Genomic DNA, 17,713 nt, shown 5'->3' with positions numbered 1-17,713 from the left:
TTGGGATTTCAATCTGCGAGTTCTTTTGGTATTTGAGTTTTAGGGTTGAGTGCCATTTTTTGCTTTTGAAATTTGGGTTTAGCGCCAACTTTTTGGCATTTGGTTTTGGGTTTGAAATGCTTAAATGTATTTACATAATAATTTCTATTTTATTTATTAGATTTAAAAACATTCAAATTAACGTGGTATTTAGTAGATACTTTGGCAACGTTTTAAGAAATGTGGTATTGTCTAATAAGAACCACAACGCGAACCTCAACATTAATATTTCGCAACGCATTTCAGTGTGTTGTTTATCATTACAGTATTTTGCAACGCGCACATGAACTTTGTATACGTTTAACATAAACCACAACATGCACGAAAACGTTGTATATGTAAAATAGTATTTAGCAAAGTACACATGAACGTTGTGCTATCAATTTTTAACAGCATCATATTTGCACATTGTGAAATAATTTTTAGTAATAGGATATGACAATGAGTACTAAATGAACGTTGTTGATTGCTAACAACGTTCAAACTGCACGTTGTAGTCTTTTGCGTTGTCGTATCTAGTGTTTGGTGTAGTGTCATAACATCTATTATACCCTTAATGAGCTTGTTGAATTTGTGCAACCTCGTTGATCTAGTTTGCGAAGTTATGAACTTAAGCAACCAATCCATTTTCTACATAAGTTTGGATCACAGGAAGTTGAACCTCCACATAATTTCCAACCTGTAATCTATAAGCCACCATATCTTATGCACTCTTAAGTAATGGATGTTTTATCAATTGCTTGAGTGTTTTTCTATTGTACATAAAAGAAAAAAAGAATTAATCAAGTTCACTTTATAAGATTAAATTTAAATGGAATAGGTTGGAGTGCTCCATTATTGTATATATAAAAAATAATAATTAAACAAGTGAATAAGTTTAGAATGAATAGTATTTTGCTTACAAGTTATGTTGATTGATTTCTATGTAATTGAGAAACATGTCCAATTCCAAATGAATTGTGCTATGCGGGAAAAAAGAGCAGTTCATGTTCACAAACTGAATAACATTATTGGTTAGTGGGCATGTTCAAAAATTTTACTTGATTCCCTACAACGTAGATGTTTGTTGATGAAATATAGCCCTCTCTGTTATTGGAAATAATGAATTGCATAATGTCCATATGAAAACAGAAATAGAATATTAAAAGATATATATAAGCGGTAATATTATTTTTCGTGGCAAGAAACAATACTTTTTAATTTTCTTTTTTTTACTCTAAGTGAATATATAAGTAAATTGAAGAGATAACTTATAACAACATGATCTTAAATGTATCGGTTTAGGAATGGTAATATTTATCCAACAATTAATTTGGAGAAATCCAATCTTCAAGGGTCATACTAGGTTCCGTGAATACAAGCGTATACATATTCACACCTAGCATTACTTTGACGCTACCATATACTCTGAGGTATAATGGGTTGTTGTTGCTACATGTCCAATTTAGCCAGTGATTAGCTATATATTCTTCATCTGAATTTGGATAAAACAGATGATAGTGTGCCTCATATTGGCAACCAATGAATTCCATTATTATTCCCTTAAACTTGTAATGCTTAATTTGCACATCATCCATATAATAGTTAACTTGATGGCATTCAAGCTAAAAGATTAATCATTAAACTAAATAAATAAATAAATAAAAACAATCAATCAAATCAGTTATGGTAAAGAAAAAACAAATATAAAGCACTTACAATGATAAATTGACCATCTTGAAGCATCTGAAATAAATTAAAATATGAAATTATACTTAAGATTGAAAACATATGAGAAAACAAATTGTGATTGTAAATCTTATTAAGATCTATAATTAGTTTTACGTCTTGGAAGACAAACAAGACTGAAGAGAATGCAATACTAGCTCTTTATTACCTCTTTATTAAAGTTTGTTTATGTTAAAGCTTATCTTATTGCTAGATGACAATGTGTTTCAGCTATCTATTAATTAACACACAAAAATTCAACAAAGAAAGTCTACACAATAGACTTTGAGCTTCTCCACACATTTTTAATTGCATAATGATAGTAAGTGACATTTAAAATCATTACCTTAATGAAATGTATAATTTAGTCACTACCTTTAACTAAATATACGATGAAATTCCATTGTAAAATGGAAAGTGGTTCGGTATCGTATGACTTACTTTTATTTATTATTCAGTGGCGACACACCGAAGTATATTGGTGTTATCAGTAACTTCTTGTCAACCACAATGTTGGAACATAATGTGTAATGGACTATATAGTGATCAATTCACAACTTACGAAGTAATCATTCTAAGTATCTATTTTTACTTCATTTATAGTATCATTAACATGTCATTAATATTTCAAATTTTAACTTCAAATAACTTGACTGTAATATGTAGAATATCAAATGTAGAGATACATTAATAAGATAGTCTCGGGCACAAAGAAAAATACATAATATTGTAATTGTTATTAGAAGATTTGATTCTGAAGGTCAGGGCAAAAGGCTGAGGAGACCTCGAGTAATACTTGCTTGTAAAAGGAATGGTAAATATGAGCCTTGCAAGTCTAGTGAGACAAATGGTGTAAGGTCGGATGCAAATAATGATACTAAAAAGTGTTTGAGGGACACTAGTACCAAAAAATATCCAATTCTTGTTAAGGGGTGTCAATACTGGTGATAGGGCTGATTGGAAGTTGGAGGTGGTTTGTGGAGTATATAACCATGCTATTTTAGAGTACCTTCAAGGTCATTCATTTGTGGGGAGACTTTCTGAAGAAGAGAATATGCTTTATTGGTGGACATGTCTAAGAGTTTGCTAAAACTCATAAATACTTTGATCACCTTGAAGGATAGAGATACAATGAATGTTTCAACTATGAAGACAACATACAATGTTAGGATCTAAAATAGAACCAAAGAATTTGTTAAGAGAACACAAAATGCAACAATTGCTTACGAAGTTGTCCGAACAAAATTATATTGAGTGGCACAAGACATCTTATGACACTATAACGGACTTGTTCTAGACTTACCCTGTTACTATTGAGATTTTTGGGCCATTTTCACATGGGCTTTGACTAGATTGAGGGATTGTTGGATGATAATTTTCTTCTTAGTGTAATTATCACCGATTGAGAGTTAGCACTCATGAATTCTACAGGACAAGCTAAAGACACTCCCTTTTTTTTTATACTTTGTTAATGTCCGATAGTGCATCGCCTCATAACATCTCTTATATCCTTAAAGAGCTTGTTGAACTTGTACAACCTTATTGATCCAGTTTGCCAAATTAGGAACTTGAGCAACCAATCTATTTTCTACATGAGTTTGGATCGCGGGAAGTTTAACCTCCACATAATTTCCAACCTGGATGTTTTATCGATTGCTTGAGTGTTTTCCTATTGTACATAAAAGAAAAAAAAAAGAATTAATCAAGTTCACTTTATAAGAATAAAATTAAATGGAATAGGTTGGAGTGCTTTACTATTGTATATAAAAGAAAAAATAATTAAATAAGTGAATAAGTTAAGAATGAATAGTATTTTGCTTACAAGTTTTGATAGTTGATTTCTATGTAATTGAGAAACATGTCTAATTCCGGATGAATTGTGCTAAATGGGAAAAAGGAGTGGATCATGTTTACAAATTGAATAAAATTATTGGTTAGTGGGCATGTTCAAAATTTTACTTGATCCCCTACAAAGTAGATGTTTGTTGATGAAATATCGTCGTCTCCGTTATTGGAAATGATGAATTGCATAATGTCTCTACGAAAATAGAAATAGAAGATTAAAAGATATATATAGAGGTAATATTGTTTTTCGTAGCAAGAAACAATATTTTTTATTTTTTATTTTTTATACTCTAAGTGAAGTATATAAGTAAATAGTAGAGATAACTTATAACAACATGATCCTAAACGTATCGGTTTAGGAATAGTAATACTGATCCAACAATTAATTTGGAGAAATTCAATTTTCAAGGGTCATACGAGGTTCTGTTAGTAAAAACGTATACATATTCACACCTAGCATTACTTTGACGCTACCATATACCCTGAGATATAGTGGGGTGTTGTTGCAACATGTCCAATTTAGCTAGTGATTACTATATATTCTTCATGAGACTAAAACTAAGCAACTCCTATACACTCAAAATGATGACATCTATCATATGTATCATACACAACACCGATACATTGCTACTAAAATGAAGCAAAAGCACAAACACAAATTCTTGCTGATGGTGAATCGAAAAAAATAAAAATAACCACAAGTAATGCAGATCTATTCAACTACACCTCATCAACTTAAAATAGCCCACCTTAAATCTCAATTTGTTTTTTAAAGGAAAAGAAAATGAAAAAAAATATTGAAACAATCCAAAAAAACGTATGTGCTGCAAGATAAGTTAAAATTATATAACTAATACCCATGTACCCTATAAAAGGACATTGAGTACAGTAAGAATGAAGGACTATGTACAAATGAAGAGCTCAAGGATTATATTGGCATTAATAGAAATTTGGAAATCTGATTTAAAATTTTAGGATAACTCATCAACAATGTTTAAGTAAATTGCTTACATATATGTACACACGGTCAATTGCCTTAATTGAAAACAAAAAGTACATGTGTTATTCCTAATAGTTGGGATTGCTTTGGTTTTGAGTTATGGTATAATTTTATTAGAAAAAAAAATTGAAAAACACTTACATGTAAATGAATGAAAAACACTTACAAGTGGTAGTGGTGGGATCTGGCCACCCGAGAGATATAGGATATTAAACATCCACGAAATGAAAAAAAAAATTTATAAAATCTGGAAACTATTAGAGGACAATTGCTTACATATATGTACACATGATCAATTGTCTAAATTGAAAACAAAAATCACATGAGTTATTCCTAATAGATGGGATTGCTTTGCCGCCTGAGTTGTGGTCTAATTTTATTAGGAAAAAAAAACACTAACAAGTAAAGGAATGAAAAGTTCGTCTATATGAAAAAAAATAAAAACAAAAGGAATGAGAAGCACTTTAAAGTGGTTGTGGTGGGATCTAGCCACCCAGGAGATATGGGATATTAAGCATCTGCAGAATGAAAGAAAAAACAATTTATAAAATCTGAAAACTATTATTAAAGAAAAGATGCATTGTCTATTATGTTTTGGCTTCCCCTAATGTTTTATTCAAGATTTTCATTAGTTTTATTGGTGATGATCACTATATCCAGGCATGAATTTATTTGTTTTTGTTTGCAGTTTATTTTTATATGATATGTGTATATTAATGAATTCTTGTTTTGTAGGTTCATTGGTCTCCAGATCATCCTATTTCACTAGTTTTTAAGACGTGGCATGAACAAAGTGACATATGCAATGTAACGTATTTGTACTCAAGGTACCAACATGTGTTGATGAATTTAAACAACTTTCGAGAGTGGGGAATGTAGCTACTTTTTCTACGGTGATCCTAATTACAAGAAACATGTATATAAAAAACTTTCAATTGAATTTTAGCCACAAAACATGTGAATCAACTATTCAAATGCGGAAACTTTTTACTTAAATCATGTTGGGGGCTAAGGTTGATCACATATGGTGTATTACAGCAACTATGTAATAATGGTGAAAGTTAATAAGTAACTTTCTTGATCATAATAAGATCATATGATGATGATATGAAGTATGACCTTCAACCAAGGAGCTGGATATTCATATAAGATGAATAACGTTCAAGATAAATAGTATTTTGAATAAGCAATTTAGAAATGGCTATATTCCAAAAGAAAAAGTGGGAGCTCGTTCAAAGTTAAAAGAAGAAACGTCATCACCAAGTGAAATCTTCTTAAAAGAAATCTAAAATAGAAGAAATGAAATGTTCATGTGCTAATCAATAAATATGCGATCATATATGATATGACCAAGATATTTCAAAACAAGTTGCACTTAATAGATGCATATATTAGGGACAAAATTATAACACCCTAGAATCAGAACTCTCAACAACTGATAAGTGTCTCAATTTAAGTTACAAGAACACAAATAGGCAAAAGGCAAAATAAGCGAAGAAAGATATTATCATAGCAGCAGAGTGGAAGTGTACACTTACGTGGACTTTAAATCTGATCCTAATCCCTATGATATAGGAACAAACTCTAAAAATGTGTTCTAGATAATCTTGGACATTGTTGAGATAAAAAAAAATATAATAATAAGCACAGTAAAATTTTGACTCCTTAAAAAAAATAGTAATAATATAGGCCAGAATTTATTCCTAAGGTTGTGGGATATGTTGCATTTTAAAATCGTGGGACTTCGAATTAAGAATATTCATTTCTTAAGGGGATAATTAGCCTAAAAATGAGGCTAAATCTTATCAGCACTTTCAAATTTCAAAGTGTGGCTTGCTTCATCTGGCTCATATTGTTTTACCTATATAGAAGTGAAAAAAAAAATGAGGGAAGTTGCAACGCCAGAGTTTTTACAGGAAGAGAGGAAAATACAAGAGGCTGGTTTTCTTTGTTGAAGAGAAAGCACAGATGCTCAGGTAATGGGGATTTGTTTCCATAGCAATGCTTATTCCTTTACTTTTTAAATATAGGGTTCAATCTTGATCCATTTGGGGTCAAACCCACTCTCCAAGGATGACGAATCCATCTTGGGGTCAAACCCATTTTCAATGGATGATGAATCCAACTTGGGGTCAAACTCATTTTCTATGGATGATGAATCCATTTCGGGACAAACCCATACAATTTGTGGATGATGAATCCTTAAACGGGGCACAAATCAAAGAATAAAAAAAATGCAGGGAGTTAATCCCACGAAATCAGCAAATAGGAAAGAAGAACTTGGGTCTTTACCCTTCCGCTACACGGACTTCTCCTCTGCTCATTTGTTCTTGATTGCATGCTCTGCATATAAAAAGTATAGAGCTGAGATTCAAAGAAACAATAAAGAAAACAAAAGGAAAAATTGTTGAAGGCCAATTCGTGTGATAGCGAAGGGAAAGGAAGAAGAGATAGCAATATGATTTAATCTGGAAAAAAAAGAAAAAGAAAAAGGAAGGCCACATTGCACAGCCTCATCAATCTATGAATTCCTCATCTTGTGCTGGTGTGTGAACAGACAGAAGAAAAGAAAAGAAAATAAAAAAAATAGCAAGAGGAAGAGGAGAAGTCAGCGAACAAAAAATAATAATAATAATAAATTGCACAACCACTTTACTTGAATCATCTTTTGTTTGTACATATAGACAAAACAAATGATGGCGACCAACATAGACTTTGAAAAAGGCCAAAGGAGAGAGAAATTTTTTAAAAGAAGCCAAAATGGACAAAATTGCCCTTATTTATTTTTGGATTTCCTAAGGAATCCTTTACATTTGCATGTCTTTAGTTTGAAAGTTGAGAGGTTTTTCTGTCTTTTTTGAAAAAGTTTTGGATTTTTCCAAAAGTGAAAGTTTTTTTGTGGTTAACACTTAAATTTACTTTCTTTGTTTTCTCCTTTTACTTGCCAAAACTGTGTACCAATTCTGGCTTTTTGTGTAATCTTTAAAAAGCTGATGAGATATAGTGTGTGGGAGTAAATATTTTCGTCTCCAATCACGACACGCCACGTGGAAAAGAAGATTATCTCTTAAATTAATTAAATGAACCAGTTTATCTGGCCAATTAATTAATAGGGATAAATATCTTAATTAATAGGATATTATCTTTATTTAATAAGATAATACCATTAATTCAGATATTATCCTAATAAAGCGAGATAATATCATTAATTTAGATATTATCTTCAATAAAAAAAAGATAATATCATTGAATCAGATATTATCTTCAATAAAGAGATATAATCAAGTCCGACTCGATCCCTACAAATTTGGGTAGAGAATAAACTCATCATATTCTCTACGAAACCTTAGCCCCGAGGCTCCTATAAATAGACGACCTCATTCATCATTCAAGGTACATATAAACCTACTCCTAAACCCAAGAAAAATACCCGAAGCTCTCTCCCTCTCCACTCTCTATATTTTCTCCGCATGGCTCCGGCCACCACACACGGCTCCGGCCACCCGGTTCACACCATACATACAACTCCCTACCCTTTACTTAGCTATTGTTTTCCTACAAACACTACAAACACTTGAACTAACTTAGGCATCGGAGGGCCTTTGGCCAATACCCCCCGGGTGTGGTCTATTTACTCTAGTCTTTTTTACAGGAATCGAGGAAGAGAGAGAAGAAATATCGAAGGTTGAAGGATATAGAAGCGAATATTCTCCCGCGAGATTATTTGCACAAACACAGTGATTGCTCTCAATTTGGATTGGTCACACGTATTCGAGATAAATATGGGAGTGCAAGGTTTGGTTTTACTTGGAAACAAACTCTAGAAGAGTTGAATAGCTATCGAGTTGGCTTCAATCGGCTAACCTTTGTTGATATGGACTCCTTGCTCATGGGCTAACTGATAACAAATATCAAAGGCCCGAAACAGATTAATGGGTTGTCAAAAATAATTTCCCATTAATTCTTAAAAGTCAATAATGTTTGGGAGATTAATGGTTTGAGTGAATTTAGCTTAATAAACCAGGGATTCAATATAGAATTGTGTTTGGGGCGAATTTGGCTAAGAATAAACTAGGGATTCAATTTGGATTTAAGATTTGGGTGGTAGCATCTAGATTGAGTCTTTAGATTGCCTACGTACCATTTTGAAGGGATTAAACCAGCGTAGTTCGGAAATTTGGAAATTAAAGGGTAAGTGTGGCCCACTCGTTTAGAATTTGTGTCTTTGAAACAATTTGGAGATTTTAAGATTTTCATAGGTAGATGACTAATGAGAAAAATTGGATGGTTTTGTACCATTTTTTTTATTGTCAATGTCCAAGAAAAATAATAAGCAATTTTGATGAACCCATTAATTGATATTTGCATTTGGACCCCAAATATGACTTTGAGGATTTTAAAATTGATCGATTAACCATATAAAAGGTAATTTGAGCCTTTGTAAATTCAATGAGTGTTTATTTGGACTACTTATTAGTAAGGATATGATTTCCCCACCCCCACCCCACCCTTTTTCTCCACTTACACTCCATTTTACTACTTTTAATAAATTTTGTTCTTTCTCTTTCCTATTCTATCCTTACCCTACATTAATTTCTTTTTTACTTCACTTTTATATTATTTCTTTTTCTTTATACTTAATTTTCTAACTTACACTCCATTTTCAATATTAAAGAGAAAAAAAACTCAATTTCTTACTTGATTAAAGGAAAAAAAAATACTGCAAATGGAGTGCAAGTTCGAAAATTAAGAATAAAGAAAAAGAACTAATATAAAAGTGGACTAAAAAGAAATTAATGTTGGGTATGGGTAGAATAGGAAAGAGAAGGAACAAAATGGATTAAAAAGTAATAAAAAGCAAAAGGGAGTGTAAGTGAAGAAAAGGGGAGTGAGGAAATCATATCCCTTATTAATGGACAGTCCAAATAAACACTCATTGAATTTACAAAGGCTCAAATTACCTTTTGTATGGTTAATGGATCAATTTTAAAATCCTCAGAGTCATATTTGGGGTCCAAATGCAAATGTCAATAATGGGTTCATCAAAATTGCATATTATTTTTATTGGACATTGACAATAAAAAAATGGTACAAAACCATCCAATTTTTCTTATTGGTCATCTACCTATGAAAATCTTAAAATCTCCAAATTGTTTCAAAGACACAAATTCTAAATTAGTGGGCCACACTTACCCTTTAATTTCCAAATTTGCTAACTGCGCTGGTTTGATCCTTTCAAAATGGTACGTAGGCAATCTAGATGCAACCGCCCAAATCTTAAATCCAAACAGAATCCCTAGTTTATTCTTAGACAAACTCGCCCTAAACACAATTCCATATTAAATCCCTAGTTTATTAAGCTAAATTCACTTGAACACTTCTCAATACAATTCAAATCAAATCTCCCTTGCAATGAGTCATTTATTCATTGCAATTCTTTGAACTACGAGTGTCTAGATTCCCATAAGTGATACGTGAGCACCCTGAGGTTCGACTTAGGAGCAGTCGAAAAACCAAACACACACATTCTGTTTCTTTATGATGGAACCAAAGGATGTTCCCTCAAAACCAGGAATTGTAATTAAGAGACACCACGTCTCGAATGAGTCGAAACTAAAATAATAAATCCCATTATTTAATTAGCGGTGGTGAAATTATGTTATGAGGTTCACATTCTTCTTCAACAGACGTTGTGACACTAATTGATTTATGACCAAGAACAATGCATATCTCTGCAACAGAAGTTGATATGTCAACTTTTTTGGATGAAAAGGTAAATCTCCTTTATAGTAGAAGTTCCTACCATGAGTGATAAATGCTTTTAAAAGAAGATAACACTCTTGGGGCAATAACTCGAGCCAAGGAACTTAAGTCTCATCAGGCATCCAAAATTCAGAGAAGACGTTACATAAATGAGATGGTAACTCATGACATCGATCATATCAAAGTTGCAAAGAACGTTGATATAGCATAGATCACTAAAGCCTAGTACATGTTGGCTATGACTTGGTAAACGTCTCAACTGCAAACATGTTGTGTGACTGATTGGCTTTATGTACAAGTGGGAGACTGTTAGATATATGTTGGGGTGAGCATTCAAACCGGCAAATCGGAAATTCGAGCCGAACCGCACCGGAAAAAACGGAAAAAAAATCAAGTTGACCAAAAAGTCAACAATTGGTCAAAAACCTAACTGGATCAGTTTGGACCAGTTTTGGATCCGATTCTATGTCTTCAAAAATCGGACCAAGGCCGAACCGAACCGATCAAATTATAAAATATATAATTTTAATATTTATTTATATTCAATGCTATATTTTTAATCTCATAACTCAGATTTATCCAAGTTCAATTTCAAAACTGAAATTTATATTAAAAATAATTTTAAAAAAATAATTTTCATAATCCGGTTCAAAACCAAACCAGATCGGAACCGAACTGAAATCGGTTCAACCCGAATCGGACAGTTTTTGAAATTTTTTTGTTAAAACCGAACCGAACCAAATTGGATGAATAGTACCAAATTCAGTTCTAATTTGAGGCAAAAACCGATCCAAACCGGACCGTACCCACCCCTAGATATATGCCCTAGAAGTCAATATAAAATTGGAAATTATAAGGATATAATATTGCATAACTATAATTAATAAGGTGTGAATGTTAGTTTAGGAAACTTATATGCAAATTACAAAGTAACAAGTCCATGGATCATGATATAAATGGAAATCAATCTAAACTGTTCCTGGTCCTAGGATCACCAATTGGACAATGATGATATGCAAAGACTGGTACACACTAGTCTGCTCAATTAGGATGATGACTAGTCTTAAGTCATTCATGTAGAGACACTGCGACAAATGTGTAGGTGCTCAATAGAGATGGAGTTCACTGAACGTGATCAACCTAAGAATTCTTGTATGAAAGTTTTACTCACATGTCAAACAAGTAATTCTAAGTTGTGATAATGCAAATTAGTCCTCAAACATGAGACATCACAATTGTTTTGTGTATGAATTGTTTATCTTTGAGAACACTATACATTCACATCAAAATATGCAACTTAAAGGTGCTCATAAAGATGTCCAGTGTTGAGGCCCAAATAAAATCTCAGCCTAGTGCGATACCTTATTAAGAAGAGACCCGATTTGGAGCATGCGAAAGTTCGTCATTCACGCTCGCACGAGTCACAATCCACATGCCATGCCAAATAAATATGTAATTCGCCACACAATAGCCTATAAAAAGCACCGGCTTTACAAGCCCATGCTAATTATCCTGTCAAGCATCATATCCCTTTTTAAAGGCGACAAAATTCAAGCACGCCAAGCGACATGCTATGCCAAGCGAAAATCATTATTATTACACCTAGCCACGCTCTAAGCTTAAGTGGGTCCAAGCCACGCAAATGCCCGGGGCTTGCTGATTGAGTTGTGGTATAGATGGTAACGAGCTTTCACGAGGCCCATTGATGAGCCGAGAAATGGAAGTTTTAGGCTGCTTGGGAGCCCCAAAACTCAAGCCCATTTCTTGAGCCCAAATATATGGGTAAGCATAAGGGAGAGAAAAAAGCCTAATACTCTAGAAGAGATAGCCCAATACTTTAGGAAAAATTAGCTCATCATCTCAATAAAATGGTCCATCACTTAGGAGGTTGGCCTATTCCCTTAATACACTAACTCATCACCTTATGAAGGCCCAAATGGCCCAAGTAGCTTAGAAAATATCTAAAAAATCTCCAGCACATAGTTTGAAACGAAACCACGATAGAAAACCAAGAGATGTTTGTACGCTCAGGCTTCTGGGAGACTCAAGCACATGGCCAAAGACAAACCCAATGCAAGCCATCAGACAAAGCAAGGGATACTTGAGCAAAACACCCTTAAGACCAACACAATTACCCACTTTTTTCTCCTACCAGCTCTTGCCATGAAAGAGGGAGGAAAGAATGTGAGGTAGTAGCCAAAAATAGGAGTCTAACACTGAAGCAACTACAAGAAGGCCTTAGAGCTCCCAAAAATCTTGTCTTTGTGTGTTTGGACAAAGGAAGATTTCACAAAAGAAGTTGAATCGAAGGAAGAGAAGAGAAATTGAGGAGAAGACTTAGCAAAATTAGAGAGAAACCATTAGGGTTTCTTGGGAAGAAGGAGCTTCCAAGCGGCTATAAAGGAGGGTATCCTCTACCCATTATCACAACCACACCCACTACTTCACCACTAGCTACAACACACATTCAGATAGCAAGCTTCATCTCTCACCCCTGAAACCTCTGCAATTTCGAGCCTCATTCCTCTATATCTTCCCATTTTATCTTCTGGTAAATCGTTCCACAGCTTGACAAAGTTTTCGTCAAGCTGCCGGAAACTACTCAACACACGCATTATACCCCCATCTCCCTCTCTCTTAAACAAATCTTCTTAGAATCCCTTCCCAATTTCCTTAGAACCCCTACTTCTCATAGGAACTCACAGCCCTCTCTCTCTTTAATGCTAAACTCATGATTGCTTTGCTTCCATGCCACGAGCCTCTCATGCCAAGCTAAGAAATTATCTATAAGCGACTGTTAGTTTTGCTAGTGAAGGTAACCAAAGTGCTTCCTAAGGCTCAACTACCCTTTCGAAGCATTCTTGGGGTCTGATTCTTGAACTCAACCCCTACACCAACAAGTTCAAAGAGGCATGTGAAAGTACAATAAGGAATCCCTACTCTTAGAAAAAGAGAGAATACTCTAGAGATATGATTCATTGAATCTTTGGTCAAAGTATAGGATGACAATTGAAACAAAATATTTGCAATCACATCCAAGTGAACAATATAACCTAGAAATATCATATTAGGGATTTGACATGAGTTAACCGTACCCCAACAATACGACATAGTATTGTATTAGAGAATGACTGAATTGCATTGCAATCACAAACTGACTAGGTTCTGTAAATGAATTCTATTTAGCTTGGGTCACCATGACATACTGTTAGGTGTCAACCATGATTTATGGAAACCCTATGAGGATTAATTATAATTAGCCTTCACCAATAAGGAGAATTGTATGGAGGGATACAATTCATATTCGATTTAGAAGAAATCATACTTATCCACGGCCTCGCTAATTAGAACTTAAAAGATCGCATACCGAAAAGGAGTGGATTGAGAATTAAAAGAGAAGAAAAGATTTTGTGGCCTGGTCAAAGTCAAAGTCAAAGGTCAACCATTGACCCAATACTTGACACGGTCAACAAAGGTTGTTTGGGACTAATACTTGTTGGACAAGTTAGAAACTTAATTTATTAAGTCATTAAATTAATTAAACTAATTAGAATAATTTAATTTATTCAATTAAAGTTATAGAACATTAATTGAGTCTCACATTACTTAAAGAATTAATGAAATGGATCATATGACTTTAGACACATGTGATACATTATAAGAAAAAAGTGAAAGACCAAGATGACCCAAAATTAGGCTAATAAAGGGGAGGTGCAACACATGTAAATAAGTCCACATGTGTCATACATATGAGTCTATATATTAGAAGCCATAGCACCATCTTATTTTAGGGTTTCAAGTTGAAAATTTGGAAGAGAGGAAATATCACACCTCTCTCTCAATACCCCCTTGGTTGGCCACTTGGTTGAGTGAGGGCTAGCACTATCTTCTCTCCCAAGTTCTTGTTCTCTTATCTCAATCATCTTGGGTGAAGAACTTTGGGGAGGTACACCTCATTTGTACCTATTTGAAGAGTCATAGTGGAGCATCAACAAAAAAAAAGATCAAGTACACTACTTGAACATCTTAATAGGGTTCAAGATTCGCTCCAAGGGTAACCATCTTTTATCCCTTTCTTTAAAAGTATATTAAAGAGTCAAATGTGCAATTTTTTATAAACCTAAAAAGATTTGGGACTATTAGGACTTCTATGAGTTTCTAATTTTTTTTATTTTGCTTTTGCAAATTTAAATAAGAGACATGTTAACACTAGATCATTCATTTTCCTATTTAATGGGGTTTTGAGAAATTCCCAATACATTATTTTCTTTCAGTTTCATCGCGTTTAGTGTACTTGTCCCTATAAGCACTACACACTTGTCTTAGTGTCTCTACATGCAATGACTTGAGACTAGTCATTCTCTCAATTGAGCAAATCTAGTGTGTTCCAATATTTGCGGATGATCAACGCCCAATTGATAATCCTACGACCAGGAACATTTAGGAAATTATGTGGAAGTATGAGAGGTCATTGCATAGCTCTCATACTAGTTCATATTCCAAGGACTTGTTGTTTTATTGTAATGATAATAGACCAAATATCATGATTGAAAACAACAATCTTGCCCATTAGTGATGCTTAAATATCTAGAAAGCAACATCCCATGTTTGACTTTAGGGCATATTTCTAACACTAATAAATGAAGAAAATTCTCTCGCTATGGAATTGGGATTATAAATCTATGAAACTTGAGAAACTTATGCTTTCCTGGACTTATTTTTTTGGATAGTCCAAATTTGATATTGAAGATGTATCTTCAACACTGAATGTATCATTCGATAGGTAGCTACGAAATGCATCATTGCCATTCGGTATGTAGTTATTGAAATCTTCAATAAGAACTTAATAAACATGCTGACATGTCTAAACAACCAAAGTACCATGAGTTCTAATACAAACAAGCAAAAAGTTCTCAAAACAACTAAAGTACCATGAGTTCTAATATAAGCATGCTAACAATTCAGTTATCCATGACGACGTTGATATGTCATGGTAGACTGTATGCTTGTACCCTCTAAAATTCGCTGCAAGCTCTCAACTGCTTGATAAACGTGGGCAAGTCGTGTACGCAATGCATCAGTTTGCCCTAATGACACGATCAGCTTAGTAATGGACCACATACTCTGATCAAGTCGAGATGACGTAGCCTCAGTAGTACCTCTACGAATACTCTTCATATCTGAAAAACAATATTAAGTATAAACGCAGTAACAAATTTCGATATACTACCATTGAAAAACTGAAACGAATTCTGTATACTACCACTGAAAAATAGAAACAAATTCAATAGACTACCACTGAAAAACTGAAACGAATTCAATAGACTACCACGGAAAAACTGAAACAATTTCAGTGGTAACCTACCAAAAGTTACGACTATTTTCGTAAGACCAGGTTCAAACTCATACATCCATTTTCAACAAAATCACAACCATGAATACATCTATATACTCTAAAACATATCAAATTTCTGAAGTATCACTCATAAACATAACATTACTAATCAAAATTGAAGGCTAACCTTGCGTTCTTCACGATATGGGATTAGTGGCGTCGTTCTTCACTAGAGTTGCGATGTGGAGTTCTGATCTTAGTATTTCAGAGCATATATGCAGCAAGAGCAATGGCCTTTCGGTGTCGTTTGTAGATTTGATGTGGTTTAGGGATACACACGTGATAGGTTTTTCAAATATTTAGGGGTCAACTAGATACACACGTGATATACCCCAAATTTTATTATTGAGTTATTTCAATCATAATTGATAGTAGGGGGCATCGGAACCGAAGAATCGATCAATTGAACCAAATCAAACCAAAAAAATCGAAAAACACCTTTTGACCAAAAAGTCAAACCTAATTCAAAAAACCGAACCCAACCAGATCTAACCGATTCCCGTTTCGATTCTACACCCCAACAAACCAAACCGATCTGAACTAGACAGGCTAAATTAAAAAATATATAATTTTAATATTTATTTATATCCAATGCTATATTTTTAATCTCATAACTAATATTTACCCAAGCTCAATTTCAAAACATCTCTCTTTTCTAGCCCCAATATTTCTTTTTGTATGAAATTGAATAATTTGTTAATTTTCAAGCGAACAAAATAAAATTTCAGTTGAAATTTGTATAAATAAATAATAATAATGATAATATTAATTTGGTTCAAAACCAATCGATGGAACCATCAAACGATTCAACTTGAACCGAATAGTTTTATAATTTTTTTTATAAAACTAGACCGAACTGAATCAAGTAAATAGTACTAGTTTCGGTCCAATTTGAGGCAAAAACTAGCCTGAATTGAATGGTGCCCACCCCTAACTGATGGGGTGTGAATATAAAAGTGTGTGATGAGTTTAAGTTAGTGAAGGTAATTTAGGAAGAAATAATGGGTGTAGATAGTAATTTTACATTTCACTAAAATGTTTTGGGGGTATAAAGATTACGTGAAGTCAAAAGAGCAAATTGTGGGATTCAAATAAAATCACTCGAAAATTAAAATTAAAGAGGGGAGATGCTCTAGTCAAACAAGTTTTTTTTTTTTAATTTTTAAGGTCAAGAAATATTTAATTTATTGAGTTCTCTATCCACGTATAAATTTGTAATTCTTAATACTGAAAGAAGTCATTATATGTTGATTAAAAAATAGTTAGAATCGCCTATAAAATCTCCCATTCAAAATTTATTAAGTCAATTGTTACATATTTAACCTTTGATTTTTGGGATCCCAACAACGATATCAAATGAGAAAGTGATATGAATGGCATAAGTATAAGTATATGCCTTACGTATTGGTGCGTTGTCACATTGTTACTTTTTTTTAGTTGGTCACAAACTACGATGTTACTTGAGTGTATGAAACTTTGAAACGAAAAAAAAAAATATTATAAAATGTTGCATGTTTATAGATAGAAGCTAGTTGGGTTGGCTTATAGATTTAATCTCATCCAAGTTTAATTCCCTGATATACTATCTTTGAATTATGCGTATGATTATTCGGTTTTGAATATAATTAGTGTTTTGGTCTAAGGAGGTAGAAAGAAGTTTATTCAATGCATAGAAAATTACGAATTAGAATAGTTTCAATACTTGCCAACTCTAGCTCCAGTGAATTGGGGTCTTGACTTGGTGATCAGTGGTCCAAGTTTGGACCCCCAATGACATCTTGATGGTGTGTGAGTGAGAAATCCTGCTTCTCAGTAATTTATTTATTTTAATATTCAATTCTCATATATTAATAAACTCAAAAAAAAAAAAAAAATATATATATATATATATATGTAAGAATAATTCTGATATCATCCTAACCTATTCCTGATAAGTAGACAAGTTTTGTATGTTAATCAAAGAA

Source organism: Prunus mume, linkage group LG5 (assembly GCF_029339155.1).
Source record: "Prunus mume cultivar Tortuosa linkage group LG5, ASM2933915v1, whole genome shotgun sequence".
NCBI lineage: Eukaryota > Viridiplantae > Streptophyta > Magnoliopsida > Rosales > Rosaceae > Prunus > Prunus mume.
Note: the sequence above shows the minus strand (reverse complement) of the source record.